Consider the following 18277-nt stretch of genomic DNA (forward strand, 5'->3'; position numbering starts at 1 on the left):
CTTTGAATATCACGAGCAGAGACTTTCGATTGGTCTCTTTGATTTGACGTTTTTTTTTTAAACTTCCATTGTGAACGCCATATTTCATTAACAGCCTTAAATTTGGTCAACTCTGTTTCTGAAAATTTTCTATAAGGAATTGAGAAAGTGTTTTATTAGATGAAAAGAATAAAACTAATCCTGTGTATGTCAGCCGACTATATGGGTTATGAATAATTTCCTGCCATGAATGAACGTTTCGTTTTTATAAATAAAAAGCTAGCTTTTTAAGTCACCTGAGAAACAAATGTTTACAACTATTAACTCGAAAAATGAAAAACGCAAAATAGTGACACAACGATATGTCTGCGGACTTACAACACCAGTAATCGGGTTTTTATTCCCGTAGTTGGCAAAGCACAAACAGTTATTTTTTTAACAATGAGCCCTAAAAAATCGGCCATATTGGAACTTTAGATGAGTTATAAAGTAACCCTTTGCTAATATTTAACTGTTTTGTTTTTCCTACAAATGTAAACAAAAAATGAGTTGCTACAAGTAGGTATTCGTTAAAATAAGACAGGTAGTGTTGGTTCGAAAATCACCTACCATAGAAAAAGGTTGGTATTGTGTTTAAAACAGTTCGTGATGACGAGATGCCCTCTTGAAGTAAAAAATGTATTACAAACACAGCTGGTATGGATATTAAAACTTTAATTACAATAAAGTACAGAACAACGTTTCGACCTTCTTACGTTATTTTTACGTTAACAAAGAGAGTTTGTAACGTGTTTAACGCAGGTTCAAAAACCACCTATCTACTGATAGAAGAATAATTATCGTTTAAACACCTACCTACACTAACAGAAAAACAATTATCGTTTTGTTATCTACCTACACTAACAGAATAATAATTATCGTTTTGTTATCTACCTACACTAACAGAAGAATAATTGTTTGTTTGTGTGTTTGTCTTTTGAATTTCGCTCAAAGCTATACGAGGGCTATCTACGCTAGCCGTCCCTAATTTAGCACTGTAAGACTAGAAGGAAGGCAGCTAGTCATCACCACCCACCGCCAACTCTTGGATTATTCTTTTACCAACGAACAGTGGGATTGACCGTGACATTATAACGCCCTCACGGCTGAAAGGGCGAGCATATTTGGTGCGACGGGGATTCGAATCTGCAACCCTTGGATTACACGTCGAATGCCTTAACCCACCTGGCCATGCCGGGCCAAAGAATAATTAACCTGTTATCATCTCCCTATATTAACAGAAGAATAATTATCGTTTGTAAAAACGTTTGGACCAGAGGCGTCGTTAGGTGTTTGAAACATACGGGCCTAAGGCCCACAGGCACGAAAATTTCGTCGTTTCAGTATGATATCGATTATGGTTTTCTCTTCTTAATTTTCATGAACTGAGGACCCGCGGACTGTCAACTACAAATAGGAATGTCCACCCGTGTCTAGCTACACTTCTAGTTTGGACAACCAGGTACGCTAACAAAAGCACAAATGTGTTGTGTTTAAAATATGTTTGAAAATCAGCTATACTAATGAAAGAACAGGCAATATTCTTAAGCATTCATTGTCTATATACCAATTTACCATGTTTAAAGAATAGATAATTTAGTCAGGTTTGTTAAATTTTCCAATCGTTCTAACAGGGTAAGTAATTTTTAAATCGTATTGGGATCTTTATATATACACACACACACCTTTCAGTATTAAGATCAATGCTATCTCTACACAACTTCCTCCTACTGTTGTACCTGGACTCTATGTCGACGATTTTCACACCTCTTGTTGATCATTGAGTATGAGGTTTTTTGAAAGGCATATTCAGACTGCCCTAATAGCTTATTGAAGTGGAACAAAACAAACGTTTTTACCTTTTCTTTCTCCAAAATTGTTTTCGTGCATTTTTACCACCGACAAAGTATATACCCTGGTCCTTATCTCCGTCTCAGTAATGTTTTTTTTCCCGTGGTCTTTGAGGCTTATCTTTTATCATAAGATTTTTTTCTTTTCCCTACATAAAGTAGCTATATGTCAATTGCACTAGAGCAGTGAACATCTCCAGTGTCCTCACTTCCGTGTCTTGGGCAGTGGACTGATATTCTATGTTCAACATCTATTGTGTTCTAATTCAATCCAAACTGAACAATAGATCTCCAGTCTGTGGTTTTGCCAGGACTTCAGCCTTGAAGGTGATGGGTCTGAAATGGGTCTGGCATTGGATGGCATTGTTGCCTTCAATGATCATCCCATCCTATTATAATTTATTACCATCCCCACCTGTGACCTCTCTTTGAGTAATCTGAGGAAACAGGTACTCCCGATTGGAAGTACCATTTTCTCTTTGCTGAACATCTTTCGAACGATACTGCTACTTACGTTTTTATGAATGGTTAGAAACTAGATAACTCTGTTGGCTCTGCCATAGTTAGATATGGCTCAGTGGTTGCTCACAGAATCCACTCTACTCTTTCTGTTAATCCATATTTTATTATCGTTTCGTCTCTGAGCGACGGCACTATTCTATACACGCATTTTCTATGGATTTAGCCCTAACATTGGATTGTGTTATTGACAATGGTGACACTGTCCAATTTGATTATGTTTTTAACTTTTCACGAGCCTTTTAATTCTAATTAAATCGTTTATCTGAATTTTTGGAATTGTTTAGTGTTAACTCGGTTTAATTTTATATTTTATAACAATTTCACTTTTACGATTTTTATCAGTTATTTGGCGCAGATAACCTAATTGCTTTGCGCTAATAAACGCCAACCAACTAACCAATTATGTGAATCTGACACTGACGTCGCAATAGCCTAAGTTTTCCTGTCGTGCAGTACTTACCATCGTGAGCATGGGCAAGATATTAGACATGTTTTTTTTCTATGGGTTTACCACTGACATTGGACACTGTCATTGGTGATGTTCTACACTCCTTCAGAGCCCAAGTTGAACAAAAAATGCGGCATGGCTGACTAATTGATGAATAATTACTGTAAAATCATTATCAATGCTATAAGTGTGGCTACCAGTTTGTTTACAAATTTTCATTTCATTTCTTTAACTCGAACACTCAACCATTTCTTCCCGCGCCTTTTCCCACACCTAAGGTGTTTTGATTACACGGGAATACCATCTCCAAATGTTTTTCGAATTACAAGGACAGCATGTGGAATGTATTTTGTAAAGAGCATATAGTACCAGACTTTTCGGATACCTAAAATGCAAGGTATGGGATGACACGTACACTAATGATAGGACGAGTAATGTGTTTAAAGGCCGTTTGGTGATCTAAATGAAAGAGAGCGTTTAATTTTTTATAGTTCAGTGAGCGCTACACATATATTTTGTTGTTTTTTGTAAGATAAATTTAATGTTTTAGGTTTCATGTGTAGGTGCTGTAATAACAACCTTGCTTTATATTACAGTTATTGTCTGTTTGTAGTGTCAGTCTGGAAATGAATCTGCACTGTTAACTCAGGTTTAAATCCAATGTTTTTGCATTCGAGTTATTCAATTTTACTCTGAAATACTAACTATGAGCTAATTTACATGCGTTGAAGCATGAATAAAAAATATACAACAATTTCAAGAGTGAAAAATGTAGTGTATAAAAATAAGCTAGTGTATTATGCATTTTATGATAAAACAAGTTGACATTTTAAAAACATATTCCCACTATACAGAGGGTTGAGAACGTTATAATGATAAAACAAGTTGACATTTTAAAAACGTGTTCCCACTATACAGAGGGTTGAGAACGTTATAATGATAAAACAAGTTGACATTTTAAAAACATATTCCCACTATACAGAGGGTTGAGAACGTTATAATGATAAAACAAGTTGACATTTTAAAAACATATTCCCACTATACAGAGGGTTGAGAACGTTATAATGATAAAACAAGTTGACATTTTAAAAACATATTCCCACTATACAGAGGGTTGAGAACGTTATAATGATAAAACAAGTTGACATTTTAAAAACATATTCCCACTATACAGAGGGTTGAGAACGTTATAATGATAAAACAAGTTGACATTTTAAAAACATATTCCCACTATACAGAGGGTTGAGAACGTTATAATGATAAAACAAGTTGACATTTTAAAACATATTCCCACTATACAGAGGGTTGAGAACGTTATAATGATAAAACAAGTTGACATTTTAAAAACATATTCCCACTATACAGAGGGTTGAGAACGTTATAATGATAAAACAAGTTGACATTTTAAAAACATATTCCCACTATACAGAGGGTTGAGAACGTTATAATGATAAAACAAGTTGACATTTTAAAAACATATTCCCACTATACAGAGGGTTGAGAACGTTATAATGATAAAACAAGTTGACATTTTAAAACATATTCCCACTATACAGAGGGTTGAGAACGTTATAATGATAAAACAAGTTGACATTTTAAAACATATTCCCACTATACAGAGGGTTGAGAACGTTATAATGATAAAACAAGTTGACATTTTAAAAACGTATTCCCACTATACAGAGGGTTGAGAACGTTATAATGATAAAACAAGTTGACATTTTAAAAACATATTCCCACTATACAGAGGGTTGAGAACGTTATATTAACAAGATTATGAATATGAAAATCAGCAAGTCACGTGACAACTGAATCCGATATAAAATCGTGGTGGAACATAATAAATCAGGACTACATTGTGACATTTCTGCACATTTTATATACAGTATGATTCCATAGAAGTTTTATTTTTTCGTAGAGAAGGGTATATATATATATATATATACATATATCAGCCTTTACAAGCGCAAAAAAAAATCACACACGCAGATAATAAAGCTGTATTTAGATAGGTGATTTAGAATTTCCAAGATGGAGATATTCCTTGAACTGGATGACATTATGACGTTGAAAATTCGAGATGGATCAATCTGGGGCGTCAAACTTCTCCAGAAAAAGACCTGCAACAAGTTGTACACCAGTCTTGAAAAGCAAAGTGTGATAACTCAAGCAGATGGGAATCTACGAATAAAACGATCATGGCAAAATCAGAAAAGGATAAGCAACATAATTTTCTATTGTTACAAATTATTATTAAGTCTCCTACAACAGTGATTTACTGTAATTCGTTTGTAAAAGAGGGAGTAGTGGTAGTGAAAAAAACTAAATACTAATGCTCGTTCTGAAATAACCGTATAGAATGTTTCTAACGAAGTTTCATGAGGGTTGGCACAAAAAATATATAGTTTTTCTAAAACAAAGAAACAGTCTCAGCCAGTTGTTTTATTTACTTGTTTCTCTACACAATAATCCACTGCATATTTACCAAAGGACTGATATTACCTGTATCCTTCAGTAAGCCCTCCAGCGGGTCTTTTCCACCGGGACTGTTAGCTCCGTATAAGCATTGACATATGTAGCAACAGAAAGCTTGCGAATAAAACAAACAACATGTTTGTTGAAGCGATGGATTGTTCTTCGATCTGATAATGTACATTCTCTTTGAGATGAAGGAAAGGAACCGTTTTCCTTTAAAAAAGATATTATATTGTGGAATATTTGATCTTTGGATATCATGTGTGAAGGTTTAAATGTCTCTATGGAAACACGTTTTAAAACCCTCTTACGATGATTTGTTTTTGAAAGGAATTTTTATCTGTGGTTTTAGAAATCTACGGAGATTTAGAAAGATGTATAAAATGTTTTTACAATAACAAACGATACATATAGTCTGAATGTTTTTCGAGAACCTGGAGGTCTGCATATTTTAAAGCTTTAAGTTAAAGACTAAACAAAGTGGTTGAGGAAGTTCTGTGAAAGTAGATGAACTCGTTCGTGGAATAAATGATATAAACATAACAATAAGCGTGTTTTATTATTGACTGTTATGCAACCCTAGTGCCGCATGGCGGAACAGATGAACAAGGGTGAAAAATAGAATGAAATATAGATAACTAATCAAAATTAGGAATGGAAAGTCTGTCCTTCTCTGATGTTCCCAAAGATTAAAAGCGAATAAATACCTTGTCAGTGTTTCTTTACTTTTAATCTGTGTTCCTAACTATCCAATAATCTATGTTGTATTGCATTTTAGTGACGTTAACTACAAAGTTTTTTTTTAATTCTTACAGAAGCGATGTATATATAATGTGTAGATTATAATAACTCGTAACTAAACGTTTTGTGCACAGTACTGTTGTTTCGGTATTCGCGCCAAGCTACATAACGACTATTTACGCTAAGCATTCCTAATTTGGAACTTAAGGCAGCTGGTCAATAACACCCACCGCCAGCTCTTGTGCTACTCTTGTGATTCTTACAAGGCACTCATGACTTTGAAAGTGTACAAGGACGCAAAGGATCCTTGAATTTATAGTCCGTCATTATAACTGCTAGGCCACACCCGATATAGTATTTTTGCAAACGTAAATGAGCTTTATAAACTAAATATTTTAGTATTAATCCAACAAAACTTAATGAGGGAATATTAGATTTGACAAAGAGTTTTAAAATACTATATCTTAGTCGTCTAAAGAAAACCAAAGAAAATGAATAACGAAAGATACAAACTTAACATAAGATCCTTTACATACAGCATCCTTAAGATTCAATATTTTGTCAGAACTTAGATCTCGGGGATAAAGAAAATAAAAGTTTTTTCTCTTCACCGAAGTTAATAAAATTAATCTGTCTTATCATTTCTATCCGCAGGTTAAGGAGTGTATTATAATTTGCACAATTAACAGTTTAAAGTTTATATTAATTAGTTTCTAGTACGAATGCATTCTTCCTCTTATATGTTCTCATGACTAACAGAATGAGAGGAATCATATGTTAATCTAAACCTTGGAACAAGAGTAATTAATCAAGTATATATTTATTTGAACCTTTAAATGTGTTTACGACAACACTTGTATAAATATATAGTGACTAAGACATAAGTTCTCACAGTTTATACTGAAAAAAACTCAACAACAAATCTCTTTTCAAATCGTGTTAAGTGGGAATATGAAAAGTCTCATCTGGGTTGGCTAAAACAGACTTCACGGTGACTAACTTTTTAAACTAAAGCTGAATATCTAAAAGAGCTCACTAGCTGAAAACTACATCAAATATTTGCTATGAATCTCAAAAATCAGTCCTAGCCTGGCGAGTTTGTTTAATATCGAGAGTTTACATAGCCCTTCTCTTGTTCTATTGGTCGAACGATTTTTCTCTCTTGTCTTAACAGAGTTGACTTACCGTATTTATTTCTAAACTAAATATTGCCAGACTTTTAATGTTTGGATTGGCATTCAGTACGATCGACAGTATAGCCATCTTGCATATGAAACGCGTGTTTACAAAGTCCCTGATAGCACCGCAAGTGTTTACCTTTAAGCAAATATGTAAATATTTCTTAGCCAAATATGTACCGTGCTGTGCAGGGAAGCCCTCACATCTTGAGTATCTGTGGAGAGAAGCAGAACGATCCAGTAGATTCCAAATAAGAGCTTCATCAGAAGAGTGGAGACTTGGAGTTATAAGATAAACTTGTGAAGTCCTCGTTATTTCTTAACTAGCGCCGTTTTATTCCTTTTAAAACGCGAAATATTAAAACAGCCCTAAATTATAAAGTTAAACATCATTTACTGAATGTGTACTTAACCTAAACGGTGAGAGCAATAAGTTGAAACTTTGAAATTGTACCCGAAAGTTGCAATTATGGCCTTAGAACTGAACGTACACTTATTGCAGAGACTGGTCTAAATATTTTATGGCCCGTAGATGGCAGCTTTGTGTCCGTGACTTCAACATGTGCCTGAGGAATAGTACGTGAGCTTGGAATACCTACAAACTGCCTACACCTGAAAAGATGCAATCGGTAGCGTCATTTATCTGCAGGTATGTTATCATTCTTGTAATAAAATAGTAACTGACGGAACAGAGAACATGAACAAGAAGGTTTCACTAAAAAGTAAAAACAAAAACATCATTGAAGACTTTCATATTTAGTAAATAACAAGACATTACAAGCTTCGAATATAAATGGGTAACCAGTAACATAAGGAAATATGAGATCAGCAATTACAGTTTTCTTTAAGTTTTATATCGTTTTTTGTTTGAATTAAGAACAACGCTACACAATGGAATATCCGTACTCTGCTCACCACGATTTCTAGCGTTGCAAGTCCGCAGACTGCCGCTGTGCCACCGGCGGGGGTGGTTTTATAACGTATATGGTTAAAATTGAATCTATTTTTAGATTTTACGATGTAACTAACATGATAAGTGATTCAGGTAATTCATAAATTGTAGAGCTCTAACGTCTAAGTTTTAGAACATTTGGATGAATAAAATTAAAGAGAGGTGATAGCTATATAGGTTTCGGAGAGGTACGTTTCGCATTATTACTGCTCTGTCAAAAAGAAACTTCAATATAAATCGAACCACTAAGAATGCTAATATATACAACCCGCTTTACCTTTTAATGCTATACATGCTGTTTTATCCACTTTATTATATTTCTAATGTCACAGCTTTAATTTTGCGAAGAAGGGGGCACTTTACTTCTGTGCAAAAAAAGTAGTAACGCGTGCCAACCGATTCCGCTGTTTATGAACACCCATAGGTGTTTCGAATATTATAAAGCTGATACACGTTCTTGAGAACTCGCGTATGCAAGTTATATATAATGTATCCATAATAACTGTGTTGTATATTAAAGGATCCAGGTTCACTATATCTAAAACATAACCTGCTATATTTCTTTGAACAATGCTTGGTGCAGTTATAGGTTTGCGAAATCGGTTTCATATTCCTCCTCCTTCCACCAGTGGCTCATTGGCAGGTTTGAAGGTTTAACCATCTCGCTAAGGTTCTCCTTATGTTCAGGAGTCATAGCGCATGTCATATTTTATAGGGATACATACACGATTTTATTGTGCTACTATTTTATAAATGTATGTTAATAGGTTTGGTATCAAACTGCAGATGATAATTGAGATGTTAGTATTATACATCAATTAGTTTCTTAATTTAAAAGTAGATCTTAAAGAAAACGCCTAAATATGGATGGATTTTTGTGTGTGTCACGCTAAAAAAATTGCGTTTCGATACCCGCAATGGGAGGAGCACAGATAACCCATTGCGTAGCTTCGTGACAAACAACTAACAAACTGTTTGACATAGATTGACGGAGTCTGCTTCAGTTGTCTTAAGATAACTTGTAATTTACAGGATGAGTTGAAATCGTTAAATTAAGAAGGAAAAGCAGTAAAGCTTACTTATATCATAACAATTAACTTAAGTCGTGTGAATATATTGCTTAAAATTCGTTACAATTGCCTCGTGAAAACACAAACCACAACAACGCCAAATAAAAAATCATAAGTAAATAAAAAAACAGCTGCTAAGACGTACAAAAGCCTTTTACAACAAGTTTATGCTGTGACTTTATATACCTTTACGTATATAGAGAGACATAAATGTGTATATAATGCTATATTGCGCCAACCATGCCCAACTAATTTATTTATAACTATGAGTTTAACAGGACGTTTAGGCGACTTAAATACATTTCTTCCAGCTCTTCTGTTTCGTTTTACGACTATTTCTAACTTATCTATCTAGAGCTTTGAGCTTACTATTGTTTCATCAGGTCTTGATAGTTTTAAAACAGAAACTGACACATACGTATTACACGCAGATCGCATGTATATTATGGATAATGATAAAGGAAAATAATAAATCCTGTATTTATCCTGAACCTACGCTTCAGGATAATTATGCATATTTCTAGTTAGTTCGAAACGTTATATTGTACAGACATAAACGTCGAATTGTTGTGAAGTGATTTGGAGTCATGTTATAATTTTGTTTCCCACATCTGTAAATCCGATGAAGTGAAGTAAAGATTTTATTATGTTATTGTAAACTTACACCAGCATTGCACTGTTTATAATAGCTACGCAATAAAATCACAGAAGTGGTTTTCCAAGCCTCGAAGCGATTGCTCTCCAGCACGCGCTGAATTAGTATGTGCTTAGTGCCACCTGCAGGAAACGATGAAACGTTTCTAAAAAACAGTAAAGTGACTGTTCAATTAAACCGACGTCGAATCACTTTGTAATTATTTGATCAGGCGATGGTAGTTGGAAAACGGACAATACATGGAAAACAGCGTTGCAGAAGTAACGAAACCGTTGTGACAGGTGAATATCATTAAACAGCTATGTTAAGTAAGTTTTGATAAAAAAATATCTCAGTTCTAGTACGCGTAAAACAACATACGGAAGTTTGATATAGTTCAAAGTTTAGTATCAGCAGTAATTTACAAATATTATCATGTATGACGTAACCACATAACTAAAAACGCCATTTAAGAACGGTACTGTGGAATTCCTAACTTAACAAAAGCAGAAGTACAAGTTTGAACAATGTTTCATGAATGAATTTCTGTCCATTTCTTCTACCTAGAAACTATATATTTTATAGGACCTGGCTTAAAAAACAGCAAGATTATTTACAGTCTACAGTGGATGAGTGCGTTATATTAAAATAATTTTGAAACCTGAACACGTCGTTACAGTTCATTTCATCACATCCAGTCATTCTCTATCAGTAACCCGAAAGTGTTGTTTCAACTGCAAAAGACTCTGTAGTAAGTCTGTCACGTCAAACTCAGACCACTGCTTTCTGCATGCTTTTCATAATCCGTCTCGTGTACGAGGACGACGATTTTCTTGTATCCGTTTCAAAAGTCTGATCATAGAGAATTTCGTAAATAACTTGAACGGTATGTCTTCATACAGAATAGCTTGAATACTCGTTTCATCTTGCTACTGCTTGAAGCATACGTGGGTGTATGGATAAGTCGCTGAAGCAACCTGAATACACGTGACGTTTTTTTTCGCTTTTTCAAAAGGAGATCCATCTTGATTATACTGTGCCAATAATCAAAGGACATGCGGCCGGCTCATACCACTGCCCTTTGTGTTTGAATTCTCACTTAACATACCTTTATGACCTAAACGTATGAATAGAATATTTTTAATCTGAAAAAGCTGTTACCTACCTTTCTCAGAATCGATAGCATCAAACTACTTACAAAAGACAAACAATTATAAAATATAGTTATGATACATCCCATTTCACTATATCTTTATATTGATTGTTATTGTTACGTGACTTGCTGATTTGTATATTCAAAATCGTTTTAGTATAACGTACTCAACATTGTGTGGGATGAAGAAATGGAATTTACAAGGTTAAAGGGCAATTTCGGACCTGTGTGCTGGGTACAAGTATAGCCGTTCATAATTTTGAGCTCATGACCAGATGAAAGGGAACCAGCCAACAGTGAAATCTCTTTATGTTTTTTTTTTTTTCGCATTATGTTATACGCAGAAACGTATGGTTGTTGTGGTCCTCCGCATTTGGTCTGATTTTCTTGTACTGAGTTAATTATGTGTGGACAGGTATGACTGCTAGGATCCTCCGTATGTGATTTGTCGTACTGTATTATGCATGGATAGGTATTACAGATATGGCATTTGGTGCGATTCACTTTCAGTTTGTTTGAACAAAGTAAAACTAAGACATTTACTCAATATAATGTTATCAGTTGATGATTGATCCTTGTACTCTCAAACACAAAACGGTTAATCTCGAAAACATAATTCTTCAATACGTCGTACACCCTTTTTAGATGTTCTATTTTAACATTCAGTTTTATGGGGGAACTCGTCTTAGTCAAACAGAACCATTATGACCCCTCGGAGTGTTACTGCGTCACACCAGCACAGGGATTTCAAATGCCTGTCACACTCGTTAAGACTATTTGAAAGGTGAAAATCATAACATATCTTTTCTATATTTTTCCATTTATTTTCGAGTAGTAAAGAATTATGCAAAGGAAACAAGAAATAGAAGGTATGAATATATTCTCTTCACAACGAACGGTTCCGAGAATGTTTACTAATAGAGTCACTGAGCCATGTTTTATCGGTTTCAAACTCTGTATTATGGCAATTAAATGCAACTAGTAGAGTAAAATATTCGCGATGAAATGTGAAATATCTTACTGAATACCAAATAATGTTACCATGGTAACAGACAGTGCTTTTATTTGTTAACTTATTTTATTCAACAAAACACAAATTACAGTAAGGATTAGGTGTCTACTTCTTTTCTTTACTGAAATTCGTGTTTTGATAAATAAAAGAAATAAACAAATATAAAAAATCAGTTCGCTGAATAATAATGAATAATTAATTTTAATAGCATGCCACATGTTATTCATACATTAAAGTATTTTAGACTATTAATGGTGAGTAAACACTACACATCTAAACCTTATGAAGTGCTTGTTGGCACTCTATTTACGACAGACGTTTCTAATATACCTACGTTTATAGTGTATACCGTTTAAAAATAGGAAAATATTATCCATCCAGGGCAACATTTACAATAATATTTCCTACTAAGACAAAGAAAATGAGTGAAATATCTATTTATAATTCTCTCTTGAAGATGCCATTTAATTAATACCAAAACTACTATAAATATGTAGTGTGCTATATTGACGGTAGAGGAAGTTTAGTTACTATCAGGAAGAACCATATCTAGAGTTTATTCTACACAGTTGTTCATTTGTTTTCGCTAAGGCTCATTTCTGTAGCGTGAAATTAAATGACCAGGATGGAAATGAAGTGTTATATAGATCCGCACGACGTTACACTTTGTTGGTTGTTAATAAAAAAACAACTACTATAAGACAGCATTAATTACTGTGTTAAACGATTAATAAATGTTTTCTATGATTTATTCTCTTGCTCACATAAATCTAAACACTTAATTGTACCTGGATAGAGAAGACGTAATTCTGTTTATTTGTTATTAAAGCAAAGCCACATTAGGATACTTGAACCCTGGATTTTAACGCTATAGGTCCGGAAACTAATTTAGTTAACACAAGCTACAAAACGGGTACCATTTAATTTGTCTGTACTTACTGATTAAACGCGTTTGTTTAGTTAAAAACGTCTTATCCTATGAATATTCGAAAAGTTCATATTTTAAATGTAACCCAACAGTTGGCGGTAGGAGCTGATGACTAACTACCTTCCCTCTAGTCTGCTAAATTAGGGACGGCTAGCGCAGATAGCTCTCGTGTTGCTTTGTGCAAAAATAAAACAAACAAGCAAACTTGCACTTACTTGGTTCTCTCTCTCTCTCTCTCTCTCTATATATATATATATATGTATACTATACGCAAATGAGACCTAAAACCTTTCACAAACTACAAGACGCTCTGATATAGTAAGACCTACTTAAGTCAAGAAAAACATTACAACAACTGAACTGCACACCAGTTAAGTAACGATATTTGTCATAATTATCGCCCTTAAAATAATTTCTTTTAACATTTTTGTTATGAAAACTAAATAATCATTATATATTAAATCACTCAATGAATTTAATGATTAGTTTTAAATTAAAAAGTCTTGTTTATTAAAACAATGATCATTCTATAAGTTTTGATGTTTTTTTCTTGGTCAACAAATACGATTAAGAGTAAATCTTTATTTCATGGTCGTTACGATCGGTTTATTTCTTAATGTGTACTTTACGTGATTGAGACATTTCTCACAAGAAACAAACAAAACGTAGAGTTAGTGATAACTTCCATCTGACGTTTAAGAAAACTAAAACTTTAATATGTAGCTTTTCATTTTTGCGCAAAGCTACACAAGGGCTATCTGTGCTAACCGTCCCTAATTTAGCAGTGTAAGACTAAAGGGAAGGCAGCTAGTCATCACCACCCACCGCCTACTCTTGGGTTGCTCTTTTACCAACGAATAGTGGCATTGACCGTAACATTATAACGCCCTCACGGCTGAAAGGGCGAGCATGTTTGGTGTGACGGGGATTCAAACGTCTTAACCCACCTGGCCGTGCCGGACCTAGTTTTCTTGAAACCGCGTTTAGGAAAAATAAATATAGGATACAGTTGCAATACTTCGTTCGAGCTATCAAAAATAAAGATCAAATTTTTATTCACATTTAAGTAGTTTTCCTTTTAACAAGCAGGTCTTAACGTTCTTGATATCAATAAGAATTGGACTAAATAGATACCATTCAACTTAATCTGTTTAATGGTATAAAGGTTTGAATAATAGCAAGTCTTGATGGTGCACGCGTATACTTCTACATACATCAGAGTATAATTATTTGGTTACATTTGCGTTGCGTGAGAAACACATAAGTACAAAATGAGTGGATGCTTATTTTCATAATGTTTCGTCAGAAATGTTTTTTTTTTTTTTTTTTACAAACGATAAAAATAATCTGAATGATAACACATATTTTACTTGCGCACAGGAAACGCGATGTTATAAACTGTCATGTATCCACTCTGGAAACATGCACGAGAAGTCAATATGAAAACTACCCCATGTTTACACGCTTTATCACGTGCGTGCAGTTTGAGAGACAGTTGCCACCCAGATCAATATGTCGGTCTCAGATATTAGTCTCTGTAGCATAACCTTTTGAATTCTACTGGGAACTAGTATTCATGACGTCTCCATAGCTGTAAATAGGATAACTGCCTTAGGCTAATGAACAGCTGGTTATTACGAAACCATCCGTTAGGAGGCAGGGTTAAGAAGAAACCTGGGAATTTATCAATAGCACATATTCATAATTTATTAGTGAACTTCTGGTTGACGAGAGTTTTACAAACGGTGTCACGAATATCTTCTGCTCTGTTTGGCTTAACTGTTTTAATTATACAACAACAGTTCAATCTGCACTTTATGTAAACAAATGGAATTAAATATATACATCACTTGATACAGAGGAAATCACGACATTGTCTGAGGGCTGAAAACAAAGTTTAAGGAAACAGGCACAGATAAGTTTTATTGTACGTTCACATTTTGAAGTGTGTGCTATCACGCTAATTATTATTATTGTTTTTTTTTTTTTTTTCAGGCCACGTTGTTATACGTGTATGAAAACAATGTTTAACTTATAATCTTCCCTGTTTGTTCGCAACTCTTCCTAGGGCACAGGAAAAGCCTGTTTACATAAAGTCAGTAATGCTTCCCATCCTTTTGAAACTTTGTTTCGTTTGGAGAAATTTAAATCTTTACTGAATAATAACTCAATGCACGAAAAAGAGAGACAAATGTAAATGGTTCATATAAGATGGATGGATGTAAACATGAATTTTACAGAATACAGAGCTTTAAGTATTAATTAACATACTTATTAATTAATAACCGATATAAGTGCTGACGTTTTTATTCCTTGATAGTCACATTAAAGTTTTTATCATTTTTTTCAGGAGTTCTAGATTATAAAAGAAAATACGCAGTTCCACTCCATCAAACCCAATATGAAGATAAAATTAATAATTTCCAATTATTTTGAGATACGTTTTCATAAATGTTATGAAACAAAAGTTTTATTAACTTTATTTTATGAGAAAATGTCACAGTTCTTAAAAATTGATGAGAAATTTGGGCGCGAGTTTACACACGAAGAATGATCTAGGTAGCGTGACAGATTTGAAATGACGTCAGTAAACGACTATTAGTTCATTATACTGGAGCATTCTTTATTAAGGTATTTGTTGCTAACTTCGCCATAGAAGGTTTCGTTACTGATTTGAAGCCTAATATCTTTTAAACTAGTTTCCAATTTAGTTTAATGTTAAGTGGGCAGTAAATGAACAGTTGCTGTATAAATGGCGATTTTCTCTTTCGTCATGGACTCTTTTGTTACAGCCCCAAGTACATCCTCTTCTAACAGCTAAACAGCATCCATGATTTCAATATACGGACGATTTACTTTGGAATTATGTTTAATGTATTCCTTTCCACTGTTTAGCAGGAGACTTTAGCTCTATTCAACGACTTAACCGTTACTGCCGGAGGCTTAATCCTCCGGACAACGGAGAAGTTTCGAACAGCCACGATATGTAAGGGTAGAAAATCTCCGTGAAATTCACTCATACTCTCTGAACAGCAACAAAAATATCCCCCAACCTGTACATTCGGCTTTCATGCACAGCAGTTCAGCTTACCCATAGGTTTAGACGTATTAGAAGAAAACAACTCTGATTTGTCCCAACATAGTGGGACAATCTCGTGCGCACGTGCCAGTTGAAATCAAAGTGAGATTAACACTCATTTGGTGGCAAGCGTTTCGGTATTTTTGCACTTATCTGTGGCTAAGGAAATGAAACGCTTGAATGACTTTGCTCTTTCTGGGTGTTCTTTGACCAAAAGGAAAGCACCTAATCACCACCAATACATATACACACATATATATAAGAGTCGATTAATCAGTACACTCTAAATAATTTTCTAAGCGTGTTTTCTATCTTAAAGCACAAAAACATGTCAGTTTTGACATATATTCTATGATTTTCTTTGCTTCGGGTTCACGTTTGCAGATTTTACTCAGATCTCTCTGTTTGAAACTAGGATAAACACATAAAATATTGCCATGTTACCACACAAAAATATTAGGGCTGATATCCCTCCTAGTTTATGATTTTGTGGGGAAAAGACTAAGACTTTTTTTTTGTATTTCCATGGGTACTTGAGGGAAAAGTATATTGACTTAATTTAGTAGAGATTTCAAACAAACCAGTATTACATTAGTAGTACACTGTGACTATAAGTTAGAAGAACATTCAAAATGCTCACAGGTTAGTCAGTGTTATTTTGTGAGTTATTTTAGCTATCATAAATATTATACAACCAAATAAGCAGTTTCATAGTTGAAAAAATTGTAAATTTATGTGGCACACACATGTGTGGTAAAAAACAAAGTGTGAGCGCTGAGTACCGCAATAACGAAAATATTTTTGAAAGATAATTAGAATCCAAACAGGAGCAAACAAACCGAAACACTTGTATAAAACAAGAAAAAGATATTTTTCATGTACTGACTAAACATGCTGAGGAGTTATACACATGCTGATAATTAGTGTACCTTTTTTGGTTGCTCGAGCACCTTATAAAGATAAAGAGGGTGGTTTCTACAACGCATTGTTAAGTTAGGCCGAAATCTTAGTGCAGTAACCAACAATTCTAAGTTACCTACAACAATGATCAATTTCATTTTACATATTCAACCAAAAGGATATTAATACCAAGCTAATAATAGCTTGGTGAACAATGATAAAGACGCTTGGTTAGCCTAATGTTAGTTAATATGAAATAGTCATCGTGAAAAGTAACATTAGTCTGAGGTGAGAACAAAATGAAGTTTCTGACCATCGGTATTCTGTTCAGAACGATGATAACTATAGCTGTAGGACATATGTATGAAACATTATGAAGTAAATACATGAATAAAACATATTGTTATTCTAGTTATAAAAGGATAAAAATGTAGCAGTTTTAAACTGATACTTGTGCAGGCCACTTCAAGCGTAGAGAAGATTGGCATATTTTTATGCCAATAAACGTAGATATTCTTAAAAGTGATAGTTTGTCCGTGCTTGCAACATATTTAGTTACATACACAATAAATTACAGACATTACAAGCGATGAATGTTTTATAGAGATATATGGTTGTGCGCGTGATTATGATTTATTTCATGTTATATACAATAACATAGTTTGTAGTGTGCAAAATCTACTAAAAGTTTGCTGACAGAAGTACTTGAGTCATAAGGTGATGCACTAAGCGTATTTTTTATAACTTTCTGGAATACTTCCTGTCAAAGCTCGACTGAGACTGTCGCAAAGCGCTGAAGCAAAAGTGGATGCGGTACAAGTGTGTAAAGCTACAGAGAAATCCAATAAGATAGTGTTGCTAGGCTGCACGTAAGTAGAGGGCAAACAAAAACTCAAGGTATATGCTGGAGATGTTGAGCTGACGCCCTATTTGGCGTGCTCTCCGCATACTGCTCTCGATCGATCGCTGCACGCGGCCATTGTTGTACTCTGCTGGTTCGTGAGCGCAAGAACACGCGGATCTGAGCGATGATAGCGAAACTGGTAAACAGAGAAGACACAAGGGATTGAACAGAACGAACACTAGACTTTAAAAAGAAAGCTTAATAAGGACTTTTTTCTATCCCTTGTTCGTTCGTAGTTTGCATACATATATTTTTCCTTCGGAAGGTATTGACTTGTATGTCTATTCAACGTTATAATCAAATACACTTGAATTAAGAATGCTGGTGTCACGTCTAACGCCTAATACTTTCAATTATACACGTCTTTATATTTTGTATTTTTGGCAAAGCTACTAAGATTAGTTGCCGCCGTA

General features: G+C 34.3%; 1 long non-coding RNA gene across 4 annotated transcripts in view; it reads right to left on the reverse strand.

Moving 5' to 3' along the window:
• Positions 1-4724: 4724 nt before the first annotated feature.
• The window catches only part of LOC143231018 (uncharacterized), a 47345-nt gene continuing 33792 nt past the window's right edge, over positions 4725-18277 (reverse strand). For all 4 annotated transcript variants that reach the window (XR_013016750.1, XR_013016748.1, XR_013016749.1 and 1 more), the window contains exon 4: positions 4725-5019. This is a non-coding gene — a long non-coding RNA (uncharacterized LOC143231018). The remainder of the gene's footprint in view (positions 5020-18277) is intronic.

Source organism: Tachypleus tridentatus, chromosome 10, assembly GCF_004210375.1.
Source record: "Tachypleus tridentatus isolate NWPU-2018 chromosome 10, ASM421037v1, whole genome shotgun sequence".
NCBI lineage: Eukaryota > Metazoa > Arthropoda > Merostomata > Xiphosura > Limulidae > Tachypleus > Tachypleus tridentatus.